This window comes from Lepidochelys kempii, chromosome 4 (genome assembly GCF_965140265.1).
Source record: "Lepidochelys kempii isolate rLepKem1 chromosome 4, rLepKem1.hap2, whole genome shotgun sequence".
In the NCBI taxonomy this organism is placed as follows: Eukaryota; Metazoa; Chordata; order Testudines; family Cheloniidae; genus Lepidochelys; species Lepidochelys kempii.
This window is the reverse complement of record NC_133259.1, coordinates 70,776,296-70,801,491: the sequence shown is the minus strand read 5'-3', so window position 1 is coordinate 70,801,491 and position 25,196 is coordinate 70,776,296. Positions and strand designations below refer to the sequence as shown.

Here is a 25,196-nt window from a genome sequence, read left to right as displayed (position 1 = left end):
ACACTGGCTGCCCCATTTCCCTCTCATGTCTGGCCCCGCTATCCCTATGTAATGGGGTAGTTGGCCTTTGTGACCTGATGCATGGGGTTGCAGCACCACTCAGGTTGCTCCCCACCGCCAAGACATCCACTGGGCCCTCAGCATGTGTCTAGTTTGCCTATGCCTTAATATGGCCCTGTGTGTGCCTTGTCACCTATGATGGATGGTCTAGATGAGGGGTGGGGAACCTCCAGGCCGCAGGCTGGATCCGGCCCCCTGCTTCATTTCATCTGGTTCGCAGCAAGTCTCTGTGCCCTTGGCTGGAAGCCCCAAGCCTCAGCACCCCCTGCGGGGCTAGCGCTGTGAGCACTGGCTCACCCCACTGTGGCAGGAGGGTTGCCAGGCCGTTAGAAGTCTGGTTGGCTCTGCACAACAGCTGGAAGGACTCTGGCTCCTAGATGCAGGGGTGATAAGGGAAGCTCTATGTGCTACCCCTACCCCCAGCACCAGCTCCGCAGTTCCCACTGGCTGGGAACCACGGCCAATGGGAGCTGTGGACTGCCCAGCGGCCAGACACAGCAGACACTTCTGGGAGCAGCATGGAGTCAGAGCAGGCAGGATGCCTGCCTTAGCCCCGCTGTGCCACCAACCGGGAGCTGCCTGAGGTAAGTGCTATCTGGCCAAAGCCTGCATCCTAAACCCGCTACGCCTTGTCAGAACCCCCTCCTGCCACGCTAACTCCTTCCCGGACCCTGCATTCTACACCTCATCCTGCACCCCAACCCCCTTGGCCCCAGTTCAGAGCCCCCTCTTGCACCCCAAACCCCCTCATCCCCAGCCCAACCCCAGAGCCTGCACCCCAACCTCCTTGCCCCTGCCCAGAGCCCCCTCCCACATTGTGAACCCCTCATTTCTGGCCCCACCCCCGAGCCTAGGGAAATTTCCGAGCCTCTGTGCCCTCGTGCAGAGTTGGAGCTGTGAGTGCAGACTTGCCCCACTGCGGGGGCAGGGGAGAAAGCCAAGAGACTCCACGCTTCCCCGCAGGGCTATGTGGGGCCCATGACTGATTTTTTCTGTGGGTCAGTGACCCTGATAGAAAAAAAGGGTTCCTCACCCCTGGTCTAGATAATACTTAGTCCTGCCATGAGTGCAGGGGACTGGACTAGAGGACCTCTCAAGGTCCCTTCCAATCCTATGATTCTATGTATATTAACATTGAAATTAATCCCTAAACTGATTGTACTGAGACAGAATAGGATGCGTCTGTATCCAATTGCAGGAGATAGGCTAAATTTCACTTACTTTCTTACTCTTCCCCCCCCCCCCCCCATAACCCTACATTTAAAACTAAACTTTATGGGTGCTGATTTTGACCCTAATCCTGCTCTTTTTGCTGCAACTAAACTAGAGTTGGAGGAGACTAGAGGCCAAGTGTAGGTGAGAGAGGTTAGTGAGGAAATGGGGTGAGGTGAGGTTTTTAAAAGCAAGCAGTATGGATAGGCAGCACAAATATACCCACTAGCCAACAAAGCACCTTCCCTCATGGATTTTTAGCTGGCAGCTGAAGCCCACTTTGGACTGAAGCAGAAGGGACTATGGACCCCGCTCCCAGCACTTAATTCTCTCTGGAGCATTTCGTAGGTATCCTGGCTTATTGCTCCACAAGCTTCCTGTGGGAATGGGAGAACTTAAAAAACCCTCCCCCCTCATTTCCAAAACAAAGGTCAGGGTGCAGCAATATGTAAAGACAAAGCATAAACTTAAGTGGCTGTGCACTGATATGTGACAGTTAGGCATGTGCTGCTTTGAATGCAAAGCAGGGTCAGGCAAATGAACTGGATTTATAACCAAGAAAAAGAATACAAAAAATCCCAGCATTTTTTTTTCATGTTAACTATCTTTGAATAACATGAAAGCAGGCAACGGATGTGCTAGTAATCAAGTTCTATGTAAAATAGAATATTTCAAATACTAGTGAGGAAATGGGGTGAACACCCATTGTTTCATGTTCTCTCTGTACATAAATCTCCCCATTGTATTTTCCACTGAAGGCATCTGATGAAGCGAGCTGTAGCTCAAGAAAGCTTATGCTAAAATAAATTTATTAGTCTCTACAGTGCCACAAGTACTCCTTTTCTTTTTGCGGATACAGACTAACACAGCTGTTACTCTGAAACCACTCATAAACCAGGGGTGATTTTGAATGCCATCTCCTATTTACATCATTATCAGGCCTGGCATGGGACCCTAGTCCCACCCACTCACCTCCTCCACACTATAAGTAGGAGAGAAAAGATAAAAGGAGTCATAAGCTGCACAAGAAACAGAAGCCTCCCCCTCACCAGGTATTGCAGTGCCCAGGATTAATGCCCAGGCACTCTACAAGGACCTCAGTCAAATCCTTTCTAACCCATCAACTGCCTTGGAACCCACTGAAATGGTTATACTTATAATTTAACTCACCAAAACCAGCTCTTTTGGGTGGTGGATTGCAGGTGAAAAACCTCACAACAGTTTGTCATTTTGCCATGTGGGAAAAATCTGTTCCAGACCCCAAAACTGGCAATTAGCCTTGCCCCTAGTATTACCAGAGGTCCTACAAATAGAGGAAGGGTAGGGCTGAAACAGGGAGCCTGCAATGATTACCTGGCTGAAACAGCAAACTGCATCAGCCCCCCTGCATCAGACTGCACCTCCACCAAACGGGAACCAATCACCCTGCCCCAGCACCATCCCCAGCTCCCAATGGTGTCAGCAGCAGTGGGCAAGACGGGTCATAAAGCCTGGGCCCTAGATCCAGCATGTGACACCACATTCCATGCTCTTCAGCATAGGAAAAGAAGGAAGAGGGGTTAAGGGGAAAAAGACAAGTAGCCCCCATATGCTGAAAGCAAAGGTCTGAGAAGGGGGAGAGAAAAAAAGGAAAGGAGATGGGCCACATAGAACATTGCTTTGAGATTTCTCCCCAACTGCCCCAGAAGATCTCTCCACTGCTCCCAGCCCCATCAAAGCCTCACCCCAGCTAGCAAGGTGAGCAACTACAGACAACTGTTAATTTAGAGAGAGTTATGTAGATCATTCTGTCATAATGACATTCCATGCACAGTAACAGTAGTGATTTGGGTAATCACAAGAACCCTGAAATAGAATTGTAACTCAGTCATATAAAATGTAACAGTTTAATTTTATTTCATACAATACTTGGATTTGACCCTCTCTTCTGAATGATTGATTTTCCAAAAGTTTCCTCCTAAATAAATTAAAGCTTAATTTAAAAGATTTCTTTGGATGTCCTCTTAATGCAGAAGTTAATCAGATCTGATTGCTACAGTCTAATTATTTAAATCAGTCAATCTCTACTAAATTTTTAAAATAAAACCTCGTCAACCTGCAGATAGCATAAAAGTTATCACTATTTACACTCACATTAGTATTGATATCATGCACTATCAATGCTAACGTGAACTTTTGGAGTATAAAATGCAAATAGGCAATGATTCATAGATAAATATGGTACCAACATTCTATTGTAAAAATGACATTAACAAATAGCAGTGTATTATGAGATGATTCCATCTTGAGTTTTTGGGTTGAGTGTTCACATGGAGATGGTGCTGAGGTTGACGTGTATAATAGAGATGGGTGACCTTATGTCCCAAAGAGAAAATGAGACACCACCGCATGGGGCTGTCCCAAGCCGCTTACTCAAGCCCCACTCCCCATGTGGGGTTGGCATCACTGCTCACCTGATCCCTGACTGCACCCCACGTGAAACTGGCATTGCTGCTTGCTTGATCCCTGCCTGTCAGCCTCATGCAGGGGAGAGCAATGGTATCATTGTTTGCTTGAGCTCTCTTTTCTCCCCCTTCTACCCTATGCAGGGCTGGCTTCACCACACTCCACCTTTTTGACAGAAGTGGGCATTTGGCCCATTTTCTCTTGCCAAAGTTGGCAAGAGAAAATGGGCCAAATGCCCACTTTTGCCAAAAATGTTGGGACAGTCGGGAGAGGGCTTAAAAAAGGGACTGTCCCAGTAAATACAGGATGCATGGTCACCCTAAATAGAGACTATATTGGTGACCTCCATTTTTTAAAACTCCTTCTAAAGGAGACAGAATTGAATAAGCCAATATAGTAAAGGTCATGATCAAAACATATCTGGATAATGGTTTGTGTTACTTTAGCAATGCTATAAACAGCATGATTAAACAAGCCTTTCCCCATCAATACAATATTGCTAAGATATTTCATAATCTTTGTTAGAATGCTGCTGCCGCCTTTTTCACTTAAGATAAACACTTCCTGAGTCACTCTCCCCATGACAGGGGCTGTGTCCCCTCCCACATTCCCACCTACCCCACCCAATTAATATTTTATACTTATCAGAAGGTAGGGGCTTTGGTCTCCCCTTTCTCCCCCTGAAAAAAATCAATATTGTTCTGGCCCAGAACAGTCCCTGAAATTTTGGAATTGATCAGATGTGCTGTGGAAAGTTACTGCATTACATACAGACAGAGAAATGCTGTCATGTAAAGTGTAAGGCCTTCACAAGATCAAGATCTGGCTCTGTGTGAATAAGAACATCCTATGCATTACATTTGCTAAGATAAAAGTGATAGAGTTATCAACCCTAATGCTTCAAGATGTAAACTGACCTCCAATGACCACGAAGAAGCAATTGCCTCCAGAAGCATTAGAATTTCACTATTTAGGTGCATTACAGGCAATTTATGCCCTCCATCAGGCATATACATGGTTCATGGTGGAGACAGAATACTGGATTAGCTAGATCATGGGTGGTAATTCTTACATTTAATTCCTGTAAGTGGAGCATCTTAAAATCCCATCTATCAAGTATCTATCAATACACTGCACTAATGGATGCGTGAAACTGAAGGAAAATTGCTAGAATCATAAAGCCACTAAATACTATTAAGTGCACTAATGCAGAAAACTAATGTAAGTGTTTTATCAAATTCATGAATTTGACCAAAAAAGCATCAAGTGCTGATAAATTGCTGATCATTCTGAACTGAAAAGTCGTATCAAAATTATGGAAAAAGCCTCCTCCTTTAAAAAACACACAGACTACATCTAGACGACAAGCTAGGGGTATGATTCCTAGCTCATGTACACTTACTCACACTACCGCTCATTGGTAAGCAGTATAGCTACAGGAGCACGAGCAGCAGCACTGCTTAGTTGTGCAGAGTATAAATCTGCCTGAAACCCCTGGGTATGTGTAACGCTGACAGACCCTGGTTGTTGGCGGGCGGGATCGAACCTGGGACCTCTGGAGCCGAGTGCATGAGCCTGTACTGCATGAGCTAAAAGCCAGCTCCTGTTAGCCAAGGCTGTAGAGCAGATTCATTTTATCTCTTTCTCTAAATGATCTCAGTACTACTGGATGGGAGAGAACACCACACCCAGGAGGCGTGTGGGTTACATATGCACTCAGCATGGCTTAGAGAGGATGGTGATCAATTGTTCTCCATGTTCACTGATGATAGGACAAGAAACAGACAGACAGTCTGTAGCAAGGGAGATCTGGGTTCAATATTAGAAAAATCTAATTATAAGGCTAGTTAAGCTCTGGAATCAGCTTCCAAGGGAGGTTATGGAATCCCCATTATCAGAGGTTTATAAAAACAAGTTAGGCGAATACTTGTGAGGGATGGCCTAGGTATACTTTGTTCTGCCTCTCAAGGTCCCTTCCAACCCTATCTTTCTATGATTTCAGAGGGGTTGAAAAAAAAAATCAATCATACACGGAAGAAAAAAGTTGCTCATGCACACACACTCCCATTCAATATGGATGGCTCTCCATTTCAATGAATTTGCTCTTCAGATACAAACAGGAATGCAAGGACAGAGTAAAAGTACATTCTAGAAAGGTAGAACCAATAGAAATAGACAGTCATATATAAATGTCCAGTTTGGAGCAGCATTTAGCTTTTTTCTTGATCAAGCTGCAGTCATTTTCATAATCATTCCAATTATGAAGCATATACTGTATCATTCATATGCAGCTATCAACTTAGATATTCTTTCCAACGAGTGGGATGAGCTTACAAAAATGCCATATTTATCAACACATTTGCTTTGAGAGCAACACTTTGTGACTTTCTGCATTTTATTATATATATATATATATATATATATATATATATTATTGTGTACCCTGCCACCACAGGAATAGCTTTAAGGTTATTTCCTACATAGAAATAGTGTCAGTTGTCTAACTTACTGTGTAGCAAACTAGAATAATACATTTTTTTCAACTGAGCTGGCATCTAGGGCTTATCTTAAATTGGATACATAAATATATACCACAAGCACACTGATTTATTTTTTAAAGCACCACATCTCAGAAATTCTTATGGACTCAGTAAAGGTCTACAAAATCTACTACTTTTTTCCTGCATCATCAGATGAAGTAGAAATTAATGTTTAGAACGATAAGGCTTGACTGCTGATTTCCTTGGCAGGGGAAAATGCAAATATTCATTAGTACAGGTTTATTCCACGTACCTCCAATTTGTGAGTATGCATATAGTGGAGTGAGTAAATTCAAAGATTTCAGAGTAACAGCCGTGTTAGTCTGTATTCGCAAAAAGAAAAGGAGTACTTGTGGCACCTTAGAGACTAACCAATTTATTTGAGCATGAGCTTTCGTGAGCTACAGCTCACTTCATCGGATGCATACCGTGGAAACTGCAGCAGACTTTATATACACACAGAGAATATGAAACAATACCTCCTCCCACCCCACTGTCCTGCTGGTAATAGCTTATCTAAAGTGATCATCAGGTTGGGCCATTTCCAGCACAAATCCAGGTTCTCACCCTCCACCCCCCCACACAAATTCACTCTCCTTTACAGGATTTAGCTCCAATGAGCAATGCGATACTCAACATGATTTTTATAGCACTATTTCAATGCAAAACAAACACAAAGTGAATCTCACAAAGAAGCTGCACCTACTGATAAGTCAGAGTACCTATTACACTAGCTCTCCTGATGAAACACTTCAGTTCAGTACTGGATCCACATCCAGACTCCTGAAGCCCAGGAGAGAAACAGTCTGGCACCCTACAATGACTAAGCCCAGGTTTAAACATGAAGGAGTGGAACAAAAGCCTTTTAGCAACAAGCTGTGAGTTTTGCATCACCCTTCTGATGAAGCTCAGGAAGATCCCTATACTCACCACCTTCAAAAATATTCCCCCTATCAAAAACAAAATGGAAGAAAACCTTGGGTGTTCAATCACATCTCTAATGCATAAAACATCGAAAATTCATTATAGAATTGAAGAATTTAGTGACTATTTTATTTCCCAAGTAGCTGAGCCCATATAGTTTGTGTTTTGGTATAGGCTTGCATCTAACCAGAGAGAGGAGATGCAGAGGTAGATTGCTGTTATCTGTTGCCATGGTAGCAGTATCACAGAAATGCAGATGTTGGGTGTAGTAGGTGAGGACAAAATGGAACAGAGATAGAGAAGACATGCAGTGGCAGAGTGTTGCCATGGTAATGGCAGCACCACCATGGTGGAAGGTTGTAGGGGAAGGTAGAGAGCTGATGAGCTTACAGCTGGACACTCACCATACATTCTTTTCAGCAGATTATACATTAACTGTGAAAACATATTTGTAGAAAAAATATCTCCAGTTCTGCACTATGTTCTCTTTTTAAAATTTGCATATGTGGTGAGTATAAAAAAAAAAAAAAAGATGCTCCTGGATAAAAAAAAAAATCTTGTTAAAGCTCCTAGACTGTGTATCCTACCAGTGCAAACCATAAACAAAGGAAATAAGCCATTGCCTTATTCAAGGCACCCTCTATAATCTAGTCATCAGTTCCCCTTCTCAGCATCAGATATTTCCTTTCCACCATTCAGAGATCATTTTGTTGCACTGGAATTTCTGTCAGGAATCTTGGGGGACAAGGAGGGAGGAATGGTTAAGAGGAGGAGGCCATGAGAGTAAGGAATAGGGTTGAGTAGACACACTCCCATTGACTCCCTGGGCCCTTCTCTGCCCAGTACACAGAGTACTAACTACCATGATTGTTAGCCTGTTTGGAGATGGAGAGCAGCCCTGTAGATATTCATTTATGAAATCAGGCCAATGCAGTTAACATTCTCAAGTGTATCTTGTTTTCAAAAAGTCCAGTTGCTGGCATTGTATTATTATTTTGTTTAATAGTCCACTGAGTGCATGATAAAGAGGCCCTAGAAGGCAGACAGCAATTGCTGCAGGATAAGAGACAACATGCACTCAAAAAAAAAAATGGTATGGTTATGTGCTTCAAGATCAAGTCTCTCTCCCTGAGTTTAGCCACTCATTTGCAATTCTGAATGGAAACTATGTGGGCAGGCCTCATTATTTCCATGCGCACACACCTGCACACGGATGAATTTAAAGGTTGACTTAGTAACTATTGGCAAAATTATTATATAAGTAAATGAAGTTAAGGAGGACTCTAATCTTCTATTTTAGAGCTGTTAAAAGTCTTCTCCGGATGTAGATTAAGATAAAGAGGATGCTTATGAGTATTAGAAGGCAATATCCCGCAGGAGACAAATTTATAGGAACAGATTTCCCTCTTGGACCTCAAGGAAGAATATATTTCCAATGATACACAGAGATGATAAACAGACCATTCTGGATGTCTGTGAACAATTTAAATGTGATTTTTAGAGATCATTTTTTTCCTTCAGTGGTAGCAATAACTTTAGCCTCCTTAGCATCAGACTTCTACAGAGAAGTAACCAGTAGGGGAATACAAACACAGGGGGGAAGTAATACTTGTAACCCCCATTACCATTAACTGTAATTACCACAAGCATTAAATTAGGCAGGGACCTGTGGAAATAACATGTGATCATGTTATGAAAGACTATACTGTGGTGCATAAGCACAAAAGAGCAGAGCTAAGTTTACAAGTGCAACCTAGCTTCAACATTTCTGGATTTAAGTGAAAAGTGTACTGGTGTGTTTGCAGCACAGAGTATTCTTTGAATATTGCAAGTCTTTTTAAAAAAAGTTCCTTCCATTGACAATGGATCACTCCAATATAAGGTGCTTTCTGTGAGACAACATCTCATTGGAAAAGAAATAAAAACAGGGTGACAGAGTGCTCAATCAATGGAGCTATCTGATCAGCTAGACAGTCGGCTTTTCAGGATGACCACACAAACAACTGGCTTGAGCTATAAAATCGTGCAAATTCAGATGCTTAGTCACATCAATAATCCTAAAATATTAAAAACTTCCAGCACTTTCCATTGTTTTTATTAAATTGTTCTTTATTGTTTCTTTGTGCAGTAGATCAATACAAGCAGAAATCCAGTGCTATCTTCAGAACCATGCTTTCAACCTCAGAAACAAATAAAACCATCCTCTCCTCCTCTCTCATGAGTGATATGAATTCATATTGAGTTGTGTTTATGCTTTTGAAAATGTAGCTCTACGTTTTGACTGTTATTTAGGTAATTAAAGATCCTTTATTTGTCCACTATTGTATTGTCATAGGATTTAATATTTTACACTATACTCCCTTTTGTTAGGGTCTCATGTTACAAATCAAGGGAAGTGTTTAAGCTTATACTTCTAATGTTTACACCAAACTGAAATGATTTGGGTGTCAATAATAGCCTGATTATGACCGTTTTAATATCTGAATGGTGCTGTGATGTAGTGCAATTTACTATTAGCAATTCATATTCTAAACAGCTCATCTTACTATTCAGCCACCTTCAATTATTTTAAAACTACACTGCAAAATTAAAGTACATTACAACTGTAATGCCCCAGTACATGACATGCTACATCTGTGTGGAACAATTTTCTGGAAATTAAGTCAAGGTTAAATTCCTATTATAATTCCCACAAGAGGAACTTTCATGTAAAAAAAGGACAGACTTATTAAGCTTTTGAGCCCAATGCATCCTCCATAAAAAAAATTGACTGAGACAGACTAACAATTCCTGGCCTACATCACTGGTGGAAAATAAAAGAATTAATCCTCTATTAAGCCTAAGACGGCACAGAAGCTTAGGTGCTAAAAATATAGACGGTCATAAATGACCATATATATTATACCCATTATATTATATCCCTGCATTATTAGTTTTAGTGGCAAAGGGATAGGTCAAAAGCAGGAGTTGTCTCAGTCTTGAGAGCTGTAAAATAAAGTGATACTCATGTTTTATTTCCTTTTTCATTCCATATAATCAGGTAAGGGGCGGGAAGGAATCACTGACTAAATTTAAATCTGTCCAAATTCTATTCTGCAGTATTCATAATCCTTGCTTTCATTTTTTTTTTTTGGGGGGGGGGAATGAAGTGAAGGTGAGATGATCTAGACCAAATGTACAAAGTTTAAGAGCCTGTGAAGAGAGAAGGTAGGAGATTATGTAGCTAGGATAGATATTTGGATACGCATTTGATCTATCACATTTCCCTTATTTCTGGAAATTGTCCCAGAAAGCATTGCTGAACCCCGCCCCCACAAAAAATCCCAAATCCCACAACTCCACGCCCCACAAATACCTAAAGGAAGCATACAACTAATCATAGTGCCAGCCTGTAAGTATCTGACACCGTTGATTTTCTTTACGTATTTGTATTTGATGGTGTTTTCCTTTTTAGGTACTGTGTTTCTAGGACTAACTGCTATACTTTCATAGCAGCTTTGCTTTGGAGGTGAAGTATTTTCAGTCATGTTTTGGAGGCAACAATAGATATTCTAAAAAAAATATTTTGTGCCAGTTCATTTCTGGATTCTATGGTGTCTACTTCCAATGAAAGCCTCCATATTGCACACATTACATTGGTGCATGTGTTACAGAAACCTGGTTGAACAACACTGCTGAACTCATTTTGGCAGAATTTATTCCAGCTAGGAATTTGATGTAGCATGAATTGAAAAGTATAAGTGTGTGTGGCTGTGCTTACCTGCATTTCAGGTTGAATGCAGGTAGCCTCCCACTACAGAACTGGATTGAAAGCAGATCACCCACCGTGTGCGAGTTAAGTTAATACTGGTGGTTACGTACTGATCACCCCACTCTAAAATCCTTAAGTGAGCAGCTGGCATTTATGGTCTGTACTCCTGTGTTCACATATTTTACAGGATTATGATAAATTTTGTACAAAGCATGCCTTGTGAGATATCATTTGAAAACTCAATTTGCTAACCATTATTGTCCTGGTAAAATATGTGTGGCAAAAATTGTATGTAAAGTAAAGATTGTTCTGTACGATATTACTAAGACGTGTTTCAAGTCTGGCAAGCGACCGCAAACCAGTTTCCCAGAGACAAAAGGCAGACTGAGGAATCAGCCAGGTGTCAGCAAAATCAAATGGACCATCACTTGGTTAAGTGGCCATTCTTTGGCAGGAGAGGGGTGTAGTTGGAAGAGAGCCTGAGACATAAGCCCTTGAATTAGAGTCCTGGTATGAGGCAGGACCTACTTACAGAATTTGGCAAGAACAGGGCTGATATTGCAGACATACACGTTTCCGAGAAGTGCTAGTCACAGAATACTCAGGCAAACATATCCCAATATCAAGTGGTTCCAGAACATTCCAATATTAAGAATGGTACAAAAACATTCCCCAAGGATAACAGGAACACACTGACCCCTCCTAAAAGATAAGGTCAGGATGACCGTATGCAATACAGATGTTTTAATTGAACAAATGTGTACAAAATGATTGGTGATAACTAGCAACATCCACAGCAGTAACGAACTATGACAAAGGGGCAGTATTAACTTGTTTGTATTGGGGTATCTCAGAGGGAGTGTCTTTGGCCAGCCTAGGGAGCAGTGGAAAGTCCCGCCACTGACTGAGCTGCGTCCATTGTCACAAGCATACATGTCTTAATATCCTCGTGGAGTCTGCCAGATGCTATTACCGTGCTTTGTTACCAGTAAACCTGGCTGGGTGCCTTCACTAAAAATCAAGTCTGTGGATTTATTGGGTAGTTTAATTGAGGTCTGCTATCTCTGCTATCTGCACAGAGCTGGGACAGCACACCAAATGAACACACACACAGTCAACGTCTGACCACAAGGGGGTGTAAGTGAAAAATCCCCATCTTGGCAAAGAAACAGCTTGGGGTTCCTGTCCACAGACTTTCTCATATAAGAGAAAGAACTACAAGAAGGGAGAATAAACTCCCCAAATTAGTCCTCCCTTTCTCTCTACCCATGGAACCCACAACCCTTGAAGGACAAAGGAAGCAGCATTGGACTGGGGAAGGGATCCTAACTGAAAAATTCAGCCAGTAAGACTGCTGAAACATGTGGTGAGAAAGACCTTTGCTTTGAATTTACTTTAGTTTGTTAAGTTATGCATTAGTTGCATTTTACTTTTATTTTTCTTGTAACCAATTCTGACTTTTATGCTTCATTACTTATAATCTATCCTTCTGTAGTTAATAAATGTGTTTTATTGTTTTATCTAAACCAATATGTTTAGACTGAAGTGTTTTGGAAATTCCATTTGGGATAACAGGATTTGTGCACATCATTTTCTATTAATGAAATGATGGATTTTATATGAGCTTATATTATCCAGGAGGGGCTGGGCAGTACAAGACTCACATTTCTGGGGAAAGTCTGGAACTGGGAGTTTGCTGGTGTTGCTCGGCAGTGTAATTCAAGAGTGGCTGGCCAGAGCATTCATACAATATAACTATGCGCCATTTACATGCTGGAAGCTATTCGTGAGCAGACTAGGAGTGGTAGCTCTCACAGCAAAGCAGTGTAAAAGGCACCCCAGGTTAGAGAACTGAGGTGACACAGCTGTTCATCAGTCCAGATTGTACCTGGGTATGTCTCAGCATTCCTCAATGAGATGGCACTCTAGGTGTATTACACTGTGTGTGTAATAATATCCACAGATGTCCATTCTGTGGAGACAGCTCAAAATATTTTAAAAATCCACAGTTAAATGAAAACACTTTATATAGTGACAACATAATAATATGGTTCCTACAAACTAAAGTCCGTTAACATTCCTTGCATCCCTTATTTGTTACTAGCTAAACTAATCTCCATATAACGTGCTCATAGCCGTGATATTTGAGCAAAAACATAACAGCTCTAAGACTGAATGTCAGAAAATTTTACAATAAAGCACAGTAGTATCAATTCATATTACAGCTCAAAGAGGCACAATAGACACCTTTTTGCACTCTCCACTTAGCTAATGATTAATCTGGAGCTGATTCTTTTTTCTAAATTTGTGACGTTTGTTAAGGTCAGGTTCCCACTTTTTCCACAAAGAGTTTGAGTCGTCCAACTCATAAAATCCATTCTTGTGCCCTTGCAGTAAAGGCTTCTGCTAGTTAAAAAGCTCTTATTATTGCACTGAACTTTCTTGACTTCTCTTTTAACTTCTTTCATTAGACCTGTGATAACTTATTTGCAATCCTGGCAATACATGTTGTCTGTACAATGTTTTAGAATGCTGCAGCTTAAAACTTGGCAAATACAGCATGCAGAGCAATGACTAGTTCAGGAAACCTCAAAACTATTTGTCAATTATTTGTTATCAAATTAACAGTGCACATCTAGCCTTCAGTCTAGGTCAGGGGTTGGCAACCTTTCAGAAGTGGTGTGCTGAATCTTCATTTATTCACTCTAATTTAAGGTTTCGTGTGCCAGTAATACATTAATGTTTTTAGAAGGTCTCTTTCTAGAAGTCTATAATATATAACTAAACTATTGTTGTATGTAAAGTAAATAAGGTTTTAAAAATGTTTAAGGAGCTTCTTTTAAAATGAAAATGCAAAGCCCCCCCCGACCAGTGGCCAGGACCCGGGCGGCGTGAGTGCCACTGAAAATCAGCTCACGTGCCACCTTTGGCACGTGTGCCATAGGTTGCCTACCCCGATCTAGATCATTTCTGCCCTGAGCCTGCTCTTAAAATTACACACAGAAAGTCTAGCACATTTGATAGATTTTAAATGATTTATCCTGAATAGCAATTTTTGGTAGAATATGCAAATAAGCAAATTCACTACAGTCACAATCCCTCCCGCATGTCTGTGCGGTATCAAATTATTCCCATGGTGGGGAGAGATTATGGTCTTAACTACCACCATTGTCTTTTGAAAAAAGCAGGGTGGCTTTTGTAAACAGGCAGTGAATATTGATTTAAAGCTTAAAGTAAAGCCTTTCTGAAAGCACTTAAGAAAATGGAGTTGAAAATATTTATGGTAAGAATTGGGAAAATGCATAATCATTTTTATATATTATAAACTCACTACTTTCATACAAGTGTAGCACATGAACACTACATTCAACACCAACAAACAAAGCTACTTTCAGTATGTTTCTGAAAGTATTTGTGATAAATGTTTTCAACGAACCTCAACTAGGTGTTCATTTTGGGTTTTTTTTAGTTATTTTGTTGTGAGCCGGTGGAGTCCCTCCCCAACTCTAAACAAACACAATCTGCACATTTCGCAGAGTCAAAAAATGATCCCTTCAGGGGTCTCATTTTATTAAAAAGGTGTTTTCAATATAGTGTGACATGAACCTCGCCTTCTCTCTGACAGCTGCTGTACATAGGGGTTCCTTCCCCACCTCCTTTAAATTGTTATGCAAGAGGCTGCCAACAAGCAGGTCTTTGAGCCATAGGTAAACACAGACCCTGTTGAAATTGATGGGTGTGCTAGCCAGTGGCGGTGAGTACGGAGCCCAGGTGGCACTGGGCTCCCAGCAGGGAGCTTCACACAGAGCTGAGAGTCCAGACCCTCAGCCCCCCACACTGCCCCTCTTAAGTCGGTGGAAGTGCTCCCGGTGAGGATGCGCACAGCCAACAGAAGGAGGGTAGTGTGGACAAGAAAAAACGCGGTAATTACTGCAGTGTCTGTAAGTTGACCTAACATAGGTCGACTTAAGTTTGTAGCGTAGACATGCCCTGAGCAAGGAAAAATGTACTGTTTGATTATACTGTATTAAGGGAAATGGGATTTGTGTATATACTTTGTAAATTCACAAACAAAAGACAGTTTACTGTTAGAGTTGTTCTAAATCAACTAAATCACAAAAAAAATTGGAAATACAAATGAAAGGATTAAAAAATATATTACAAGGTTGCAATGTCAATCACACTGAGGTAAGGAAATTCCAGAATGAACACTGCTATGCAACCTTAATGCATATGAACAAGGGGGGCAAATTACAATACAGCCTTTAACATCCAGAAGTGACTACTGTGACAAAGCTCTGACCTTGCCTCCATGGGTCCCACATTTCCTGGTGGATTTCACTAGCCTCAGAGGCTCACTGTGGCCCTCCACGTAACTCTTCTCTCTCTAGAGAGAAGGGTCACAGTCTACTGAGCCATTTTCATCATAAGCAGGCAAGGGAGGGGAGAAGTTATCCTTCCTTGCACAGTCTCTGTTGTCTCCCAGTCTCAGTGATTACTCAGGGGCAAAGGTGGGGGGGAGCCCAGGCCCACCCTCTACTCCAGGCTCCAGCCCAGGGACCCTAATAGTATCAGCTATGATAGTTGACCTTTTAGAAACATGACATGTACAATTCCCTGGGCTACTTCCCCCACAGCAGGCCTCACTTCCTCAGGCTCCACTTCACCCTTACCTCAGGGCTGCCTTCCTTGTGCCTGATATGGTGTGTACTACTCACCCTCTCCAAAAGCACAACTTCCTTCCACAGCTCCTGACATACACACCCACCTGACTGGCTGGGAGGCTTTTAACTAGTTTCAGCCAGCCCCTGATTGGCTTCAGGTGTCCCAATCGACCTAGCCTTCTCCCTGCCTTCTGGAAAGTTCTTAATTGGCCCCAGGTGTCTTAATTGACCTGTAGCAGTTTCCATTTCACTTAACCTGGTACCAGGGATTTGTATAGCCTGGAGCTAATATATCGATCTCCCATTATTTTCTATAGCCATCTGGCCTTGCCCCGTCACACTACCTTTGACAAGTTTGATGTAAGTGACTTTGCTGATATAACATAGGAACCGAGTGGCAGCAACAGTCTCCAAGATAGCATTCATATTCAAAAGATCATTCTCTCTTCCTGCAGTCCCATGCCTCATTCATTACAAACCTTTCAGAGTATGCAACAAAAGAGAGAGGAGTCTTCACTAAACAACCTTGACTATCCTTAGAGCACATCCATCCTGTGCATTGACTGAAGCAGGGGTTCTGTGGATAAAATAATATGGGTAATAATAATCAAATAAGATTGAACCAAAGATTACCAGATATCATCCATTTCTCCCACTAACAGGAACAACCTGGCTACATCCCAAATATTAGCTAACCGCTAAGGCCAAGGGGAAACAATATTCAGAGTAGAGTCTAATGAACCATACTTGCCCAATACATAAACCATAGTTAACAGCAGCTACTCACAGTGTTTCAGCATCTGTTTACCAGCTGGGGAAAGAGTAAAATCTTACCTTCTTGTTACACATACTTCAAAGCAAAACTGCAATTCATAAAATATGACTTACAGAAGTTAAGCATTCCTGTTCTAAAAACAGAAGATACTGTAGGGTACACAGCTAAGAGTATGTGCATTTATGAAATTACAGAATGGGTAAAAAATTGAGGGGAAAATTGTAAATGTTTTTGAAAAAAAATCATCTTTTGGTTTCAAAAATTTCCAACCAGTTCTACTGCTCTCTATAAATGGTCGAAAATGGGAGGAATTTTACAGAAGCATTTGCTGAAAATTCCTTCTTTCATCAACGTTTGTAATTTCAACCAAAAGTTTGGTTGAAAAAAAATCAAAATTCAGAAAAATTTATACCAGTTCTGTGGAATTAGTTTCACTAAATGTTAGTGTTACTCAAAGTATCAAATTTTGTGCGTATACATTATGAAAACTACTCTTTTCATTGCTATTACTGAACAAAATTGTGCACCTCTGTACAACTTCTGGCTTGTCTACACATTGCATTAGGCTACAGCAGAGGGGTGTAAATTCTAGTGTGCACTAGCACATTGCCTACTGGCACACCTCGAAAATTTCCTAGTGCATATTGAGGTTGTGCTATTTGAAATGAGACTACATTAATGCATACTTGGGAACCTTTACTGCATGTCAGCAGGGTCCACATGGGCCAGTTAGTGCACAGCACACTAGTGTGCTTTAGAATTTACACTCCTCTGCTAGACTAATGCGGTGTATAGTTAAGCCCTTGAACTGCTGTGGAAGTGCCATACTTCTGTTGTGTAGGGTGTGCTTATTTCTGAGCTGAGAGCATTGGGTGAAGGAGGAGGATGGAGACAGGCAATGCATGAGGACACTGCAACCTTTAGCATGCTATAAACTCTATTTTACAATTGCTCTATCCATAGGAGCGTGTAGGAAGAGTTCATAGACAGGCTGGAGGAAGAGTTCATGGATGGGCTGGAGAAGTTACAGAGGCTTGGTTAGGAAGGGTTGTCATAAGCACAGACAGGCATTTCATACACTGGTTTCTAGTAGAGGTGGAGGATAATCCCCCTGCGACTCTCCAGATAAAACTTCCATGTAAATCCCATTTACTCAGACTTTGTGCTGATCAAATGAATTTCTCTATTCATGTTCTTGATAGAATAGTAATTGCTACTACCTCAAGTCCCACCAAAGTTTGAAGTGTGATGAAACTCCAAGCTGTAACTGTGAGAGAGTCAGTAAAATTCACCAGAGCATCCTGGCAAAAATCTAGACTTTGTTTGTCCCAAATGGTCTTAACTTAAATGGTTATGTTCTGAAATGCTTTTTCCAGGAAGGGGGAAACCCCTAAACACAACAAATCAATACAATTTGTGTTTACTTAAACTTGCCAAATAATATATTTTTAAATTACAGTGGTTCCAAGGTGAACTTATTTCTTTTAATAAAAAAGTTACACAAACAACAACTGTTTAAGATCTTAAATCATAAAAAGATCACATACTGTGCCTTAAAATTTATACCGAATGTGTTGGTAAGAAGGATTAGTACCCTCCACAAGTTCTAGCTTGACACCCATGGAGATAAATACTTCTGTTTCTCTCCCGTTACAGCATAAACAGAGTCAGGCTTCCCCAAAGTGCCCTGTCAATGTGCTTCTTCTCTGAACTCAACTGACGAATGAAAAAGGCAAAGGCGGATCATTTGTTTCTTTACTTTTCTGCTGATCGTTTTCTGAAGTGAATACCATTGACTTCTGTCATAAAAATAAAGGGAAGGGTAACCACCTTTCTGTATTCAGTGCTATAAAATCCCTCCTGGCCAGAGGCAAAACCCTTTCACCTGTGAAGGGTTAAGAAGCTAAGATAACCTCGCTGGTACCTGAACAAAATGACCAATGAGGAGATAAGATGCTTTCAAATCAGGAGACAAAGGGGTAGGGGGGGGTGAGAGAGAGAGAGAGAGAGAGAGAGATGCTTTTGCCGGGAACAGATCAGGACTGCAGTCTTAGAAACTCTGTTAAGTTAGTAAGTAATCTAGCTAGAAATGCGTTAGATTTCCTTTTGTTAAATGGCTGCTAAAATAAGCTGAGCTGATGGAATGTATATTCCTGTTTTCGTGTCTTTTTGTAACTTAAGGTTTTGCCTAGAGAGATTCTCTATGTTTTGAATCTGATTACCCTGTAAGGTATTTACCATCCTGATTTTACAGAGGTGATTCTCTTACCTTTTCTTTAATTAAAATTCTTCTTTTAAGAACCTGATTGATTTTATATTGTTCTTAAGATCCAAGGGTTTGGGTCTGTGTTCACCTGTACAAATTGGTGAGGATTTTTATCAAGCCTTCCCCAGGAAAGGCGTGTAGAGCTTGTGGGGATATTTGGCGGAAGACATCTCCAAGTGGCCTTTTTCCCTGTTCTTTAGCACGCTTGGCGGTGGCAGCATAGGGTTCAAGGACAAGGCAAAGTCTGTACCTTGGGGAAGTTTTTAACCTAAGCTGGTAAGAATGAGCTTAGGGGGTCTTTCATGCAGGTCCCAACATCTGTACCCTGGAGTTCAGAGTGGGGAAGGAACCTTGACAACTTCTGTGAACGGGCCTGAGACCAAACTTCTTACATGTAGCTATCCACTGAACTATCAGAGATCAAGATATTTTGATTACAAGGGATGTCAACTGGATTTAAACTGGCATCCTAACCTCTCTTACCACCATTCCCTTGACCCACAAACTCTTTCCAAATAAATACATTTTAAAGTAATCCGAATATTTTTATAAAAATAGAAAACAAAAGAACTGTTAAGGCCTAAATGCAGTGATCTTTGTTTCTCCTGGAAGTTGTTGACATAAATAAACCTCATCAGTCAGGGCAGAGAGATGCATTAGATTTGATTATGCATTTGACTCTTAAAAAGGGGGGGGGAAATGAATGCCAGTTTAGGCATGTAAAAGGAAATTATTTTCACCTATGGTGAGTCTAAAAACATGTATTTGCCACGGAAGTTTACACATATATTTTGTTAACTATCTAGGATTAAACACTAGCCAGTGTTTTATGTGTAACCTATATCAAGTAATACTACTTCTGGTTATTTTGGAGGTTTTTTGTTTAAAATATATTTTTGCTTCACCTCCAACATCATTTTCTCCTTTACTGTTCCACTAAGAACTGTTTTTGTGCCCCTATAGTATATTTCTCCAGAAGGTCAGAAGCCTCTTTTCACTATTACAAATCTATTGTAAGGTGATAAGTGGGCTATGCTAATTATTAGTTCCTTTTTTCAATTACTTTTCTTTAATAAAGCATTTCATTTCACCTTTAATAGCTCTTCCTATAAAAGAAGTGTGTTTTTTCTTTGTTTTCAAGCATATTTGCAAACCATGGGAAAAATAGTATGTTTGATAACTGTGCACCCACAAATAATGCAACATTATCACAATGTTTCTATTACCACATATCTTTAGGTTAATAATCTATCATATTTTATAATTACAACAGCCCATGAATATAGATCATCAATAAAGGGGCCCCAGGTAGAAACTGTGGCTTCACAAATCAGAGGGGGTGGGGAGGTTAACTAACTGTAGCAGTACCCTGAAGCAGTTCTCGGAATGAATCAAACACATAAGATACAACCAAGTAACAAAGGTAGCAAATAACATCCAGGGTTGGGCCTGAAATTCAGTTTGCAAAAGTAGCAAAAACTGATTATTCAGTCTGTTAGCACAAAACAGGCTGTGGAGAGAAGGAATAACTCCTGCGGTGGTTCTGAATTTTGGTAAAAGCCCCTGTTCAGTTTAGATTCAAAGCACAATGCATGAGGCCCTGACTTATCAAAACGTATTTAAACACATGCTTTGCTTCCCATGACTTCATCAGAACTACTCATATACTTCCATGTAAGCATGTTTTGATGGATTGGAACTTGAGTCCATTTATACATACATTTACTGAGTAATATCTTTTTCATTTGCAATTCTCCCAAAGCATTTGTGTGTGTATGCACGCACACCACTAACTTCTACTGGCTGGGAAGTCAGTCATAATCTAGTTTCTATTAATATATTCCCTCTCTTATTGTTGGCCTAAAGGGAATGGAAACATAGTCACGGGAAATTTCTCCTTTCATTCTACTAAGAGATGGAGGCCTTTTGTACCTGATTGTCTCCCTATGCGATTTAGCTCATGACTGTAATGACTACATATACTAGATGCAATAAACTAATTACAATATTTATTCATGGTATTAAACCAATAAAGCCAGTCATTAAAATGTCAGTGATAAAAGCCTTTTCTGCAATTAAGAATCAATATTAGAAAAAAAAAGTAAGAATGTTTTGTTGGGTTTTTCTTTTTGTTTGTTTTTTTAAGAGTAGGGTGGTAGACCCTCAGAACAGCAACATATGTAAGAAAAGATCGGAAAAATATACCACTTTGTATTAGCTTTAGGTACATATATAAATATTGCACACACCCAGACAAATCAATGCTAACTAGATAAAATCAGATTCAATCCGTAAATAAGATATAATGCAGGCAATTTTAATCCATGAAAAAATTAAGGCTACTCATAGCAAGAAACGTTCAGCTCTGCTGCCAGGTGAGAGCAGCCTGGATTCATTAAGCTATCATTCAACCTCTCCTGGATGAAACTTTGTGAATGGTCTTGCTGAGAAGAAAAACATCTCCTCCTCCTCCTCCACAGTGACAACATAGAATTTTAATAAATGTCTAGCTGTAATTGGTTTAGTTTGCACTGCAATAACCTCCCACATACTCTAACTTCTGTCTCACATATTTAATTTGTGGCAGGTTCTCTGTATTCCAGGGAAACCTCTGCCCACCTAGTCGCAGAATACGAAACAAGCCCCACCATCTCCATGGTTGTCATAGTACCCATAACATCTTGAGTCAGCTTAGAAGAGCTGTCACCTGACGGACCCTGAAGTCTCCCAAAACAGTGTATTTAGGCAACTCCAATCTAAATTGCATAAAAGTCAGTCAGCTCAACTGGATCTTGTGTACCTCAACTATTGCCACTTTAAACCAAAATTTAAGATTTTCATAACAGGGAATTAACATTCTTCTCCACTACCATCTGAAAATTCATGCTGTGCCTATTATCCATTTGGAGCAAGTTCCCTGATAGAAAGCCTGCTATACCTTGTGGCCACATCTCAGCTATACAAGAAAATATGTCAGACAAATCCATCATCAAATCAATCAGCAAACTAATCACGTGTTGTATAGTCATTTTCTTGACCGCACTTTGGTTCATTACAAAATATACCAGTTTCTGGGAAGCCACCTCATGCAGAGTTTTTAAATTCACCTTCAATAGAAGATGCACTTCTAAAGTTATACCCAACCTGCATACGGTATTCTTTTACTTGTAAATATTATCTTGGGCTAGATTTAACTGGTCATCTTTCTACCTTGTTTCTCTGGTACTACAGTGTATCCCTTTTCTCTTTTCCTAAACACAAGTATTCTGGGTGCCAAGATTGTGGAGACATGTCCTAGGCCTGTACCACAGTAGAACACTCATCTTGATCCTGACAGTTTTCCTGTCTACTTAAGATCAAACTTACTTTATCTTATGCACGGTGTTATGGGATACTTAGCATAAATGAACAGCATTATAAAATGACATAGGCCAATTCAGGCCATTTAACTGATAGCATATATTTGCACAATATCATGTTATATGGATATATTAATGTGTTAAGCACATAATGTGGTACATAAGTCCACCATAGTTAGTCAACACATACAAGAAATTATAATACAAATATTAAGGTCCCTGTCATCCGATGCCCTTTGCTCCAGAAATGAGAGCCTAGCAAGATCAGTGGGACGGATGATAAATTTCACACACTTAAGAAAGTTTCTCTTTCAATTTTGTCTTCCCATGCCCATTATAGCCCTATTTAGGAACCAATCCCTATTCAGAGCAGCATTTAAAGAATATGCTTGAAGCATATTCTTAATTCCTATTGAAATCAACGGGATTTCAGCACATGCTTGTCTGAATGGGGTCCCATTCAGGGAGCAAAGAACACATACTTCTCAAAATAGTGAATGCCACACCCAGTCTTCACAGTTGCAGGTGCATTCCTGGCTCCACTGAACTTAATTGCACAACTATTATTGACGTATATGAGACAAGGATTTCACCCCAATCCATAGTAATATTACTCAACATTTTCAGCCATTTTACAATGACTATTGAAAATGTTCTCAGACTTGATTGTACACATGCACGCACATGCACACCTCTGTGTTAGAAGAACATTATTAAGGTTGCAAAGTCAAGCATGTAAAAGCTAGGGAATGTCAGAATTAAGGTTATCTGTGCAACCTTAATACATCCACTTATATGTATGCATTATGATACAGTCTTTAATTACATGATCACATACTGATTCCTCCCCGCCCCTCGGACTCTTGCCTCATTCACTGCATAGGATGGACAGTGCTCTGGGGATGAATCAGGATTCTACAGTGAAGGAGGCTGTTGTCTGTAGAACACCTAACCTCCTTTGTTGCAGAAGTTTGCACAGGCAACCTTAATTCTGTCTTTCCTAACTTGAGTGGGAAGACATTTTGCTAGTCAATTTCACAGCTGTTTTCTGACAGCAGAAAACGAGTGAGATTCAAGAATCTTGGGTTCCATTCCAAGATAAGGAAAGTGTTTTCTAATGAAAACTTTCTTTTGCCTGTCTCCCACAAGCTTGACCTGTTCTGCCCCATCTCCTTTAATCTGTCTCTGTCCCAAGTCTTGTCTCTTCCCCACATTTTGCTTCATGTCCCAATCTCTCAGCCTCCATTCTCCATGCCTCAGGATTCTCATCCCAGTTCCATCTCCTTGTCTTACCAGCCCTACTGGGTTTACTATCTGAATTCCCCAACTCCTCCCCACCACCATACCTAGTTCCAGTCTCCTTGCCCAGCCAGTCTTAGTTCCCCACTCCTGGCTCCTCATGAATCTGCCTGTCCCAGCTCCCAGACCAAGCATCCTCCCCCAGGGCCCTCATCCAATCTGTTTTCCCCACATACCTCCCCAGCATCTTTTCCCAGGTCCCTTGCCCTCCCTCCCCTCCAGTCTTTGCCTACCCACTCCCTATTTTCCCCTCACATGCCAGCTCTTACTTTTATGTCTTCACACCTGCCCACCCCCATTTCCCACAAACTTGTTCTAGTCCCAGTCTTTGTCCAGCCAGTCCCACCCCTCCCCACCTCCTCATCCAATCTGTTTCCTCGTCCAAATCTCCCAAATCTCAGTCCCAGTCTCTTCACCCAGCCAGTCCTAGTTCCTCTCCCACTGCAGTATGAATCTCACTAGACTGTATCATAATCTACTCATTTCCCACCTCTCTGTAGTCAAGTCATATGATTTCTTCCTCCACACTGCCAGGGGCATGGAGGGCATTGAGACCATACAGTAGCCTGCTCGCAGCTCCAGTGCCTGGCCCCACCCATGCTTGGAGCAACTGGAAGCAGTCACTATAGGGAAAGCCAGACTTTCCCCTGCAGCTCTAGGATAGGGAGAACATGTTCAGTTGATCTCAGCTGGGGCATATGTGTAGTCTGGTCAGACATAGGAAATAGCAGGGAAAGCAGCATGTTCAGTTGCTCAGTGGAATGGATCATACAGAGTCTGGTCACCACTAGGAGCTGTGAGAATCTGGATCAGGCTTAGTGACAACACTAAGGCTGCTCCGGTGGCCCCTGGCAGCGGTCCCTGGGTGCTGCTGCCCGCCCCCCACCCCTCCGGCAGCAGCAGCCCTCTGGGTCCCTGGCCTGCAGCAGCAGGCACCCCAAGATTTAGTCAGAGGTGTTTATATTACAAGTCATGGACAGGTCACAGGCATGAATTTGTGTTTATTTTCCATGACCTGTCCATGAATTTTACTAAAAATACCAGTGGCTAAATAGTAGCCTTAGTTACCAAACAGCAACCCAAAATAGTATCTGATAATAGTTTGTGTGGTGAATCTAAAAGCTCCAAGTCTACTGATGACTCACGTGGGTATCAACATGATGGATTTTTTTTTTTTCAAATCTAGGAAATTGCACACACAAAAACATTAGAAGACCACTATTAGAGTCGCAAAGTTAAGCACTCTGAAGTTAGGAAATGCCAGAATTAAGGTTGCCTGTGCAAACTTCTGCAACAAGTGATATAGAGCGTCCTACAGCCAACCCCACTTAATAATTCTGACTACAAAAATCTGTGATAAATATCTTGCTGACATAGTCTGGATCATTAGAGTTCTCTCACAGAGATTGCCAGGTTGCTTTATTATAGTATTAATTGTTAAAGGCAACAAAAGCAGTCTTCTCTCAAAAATATTTTAAAAAAATCAGATTAGAGATTTAAAATGATTTCACATGAGAACGGCAAATATTTTTTACAAAGCAGTGTGCACTTAAGCATATAAAACACTTCCAGTTGTACGTTGCTTCACTTAGCTAATTTTTCAATAACAACAGAGGAAAAGAGAGAATACATGAAGCTTTCGTTTTGTTACTTTTTTTATAGACTTCAGATTTTGAAATAATTTACTTATTTTGTTTTAAACTGTTTTACACAACACAAAGAGAGTCAGGTTCAATTTTTATATATCTATAGGACCATGACATGTTTGCCTCTTAAACAGAATCAGTACAATTGAGCCTTAAAGTTGAGAGAACTTTATTTGTTATGTGCAAAACCAAGTCGCTGAAAAGCAAGGACATATTATATTTGTGTTTGTTATCTTATCCAATATAAAGAAATAC

The 25,196-nt window shown here is 40.9% G+C and overlaps 1 protein-coding gene across 9 annotated transcripts in view; it reads right to left on the bottom strand.

Annotated features, from left to right (window-relative positions):
* The window catches only part of GALNTL6 (polypeptide N-acetylgalactosaminyltransferase like 6), a 935,384-nt gene that overhangs the window by 625,062 nt on the left and 285,126 nt on the right, over positions 1-25,196 (bottom strand). Inside the window, exon 1 of one of the 9 annotated variants that reach the window (XM_073341643.1) lies at positions 16,076-16,149. The exons of the other annotated variants lie outside the window; for them this stretch is intronic. The gene's annotated coding sequence lies outside the window, so the exon portion shown is untranslated. Of the gene's footprint in view, positions 1-16,075; positions 16,150-25,196 lie in introns of those variants that run through there. 9 annotated transcript variants of the gene reach the window in all.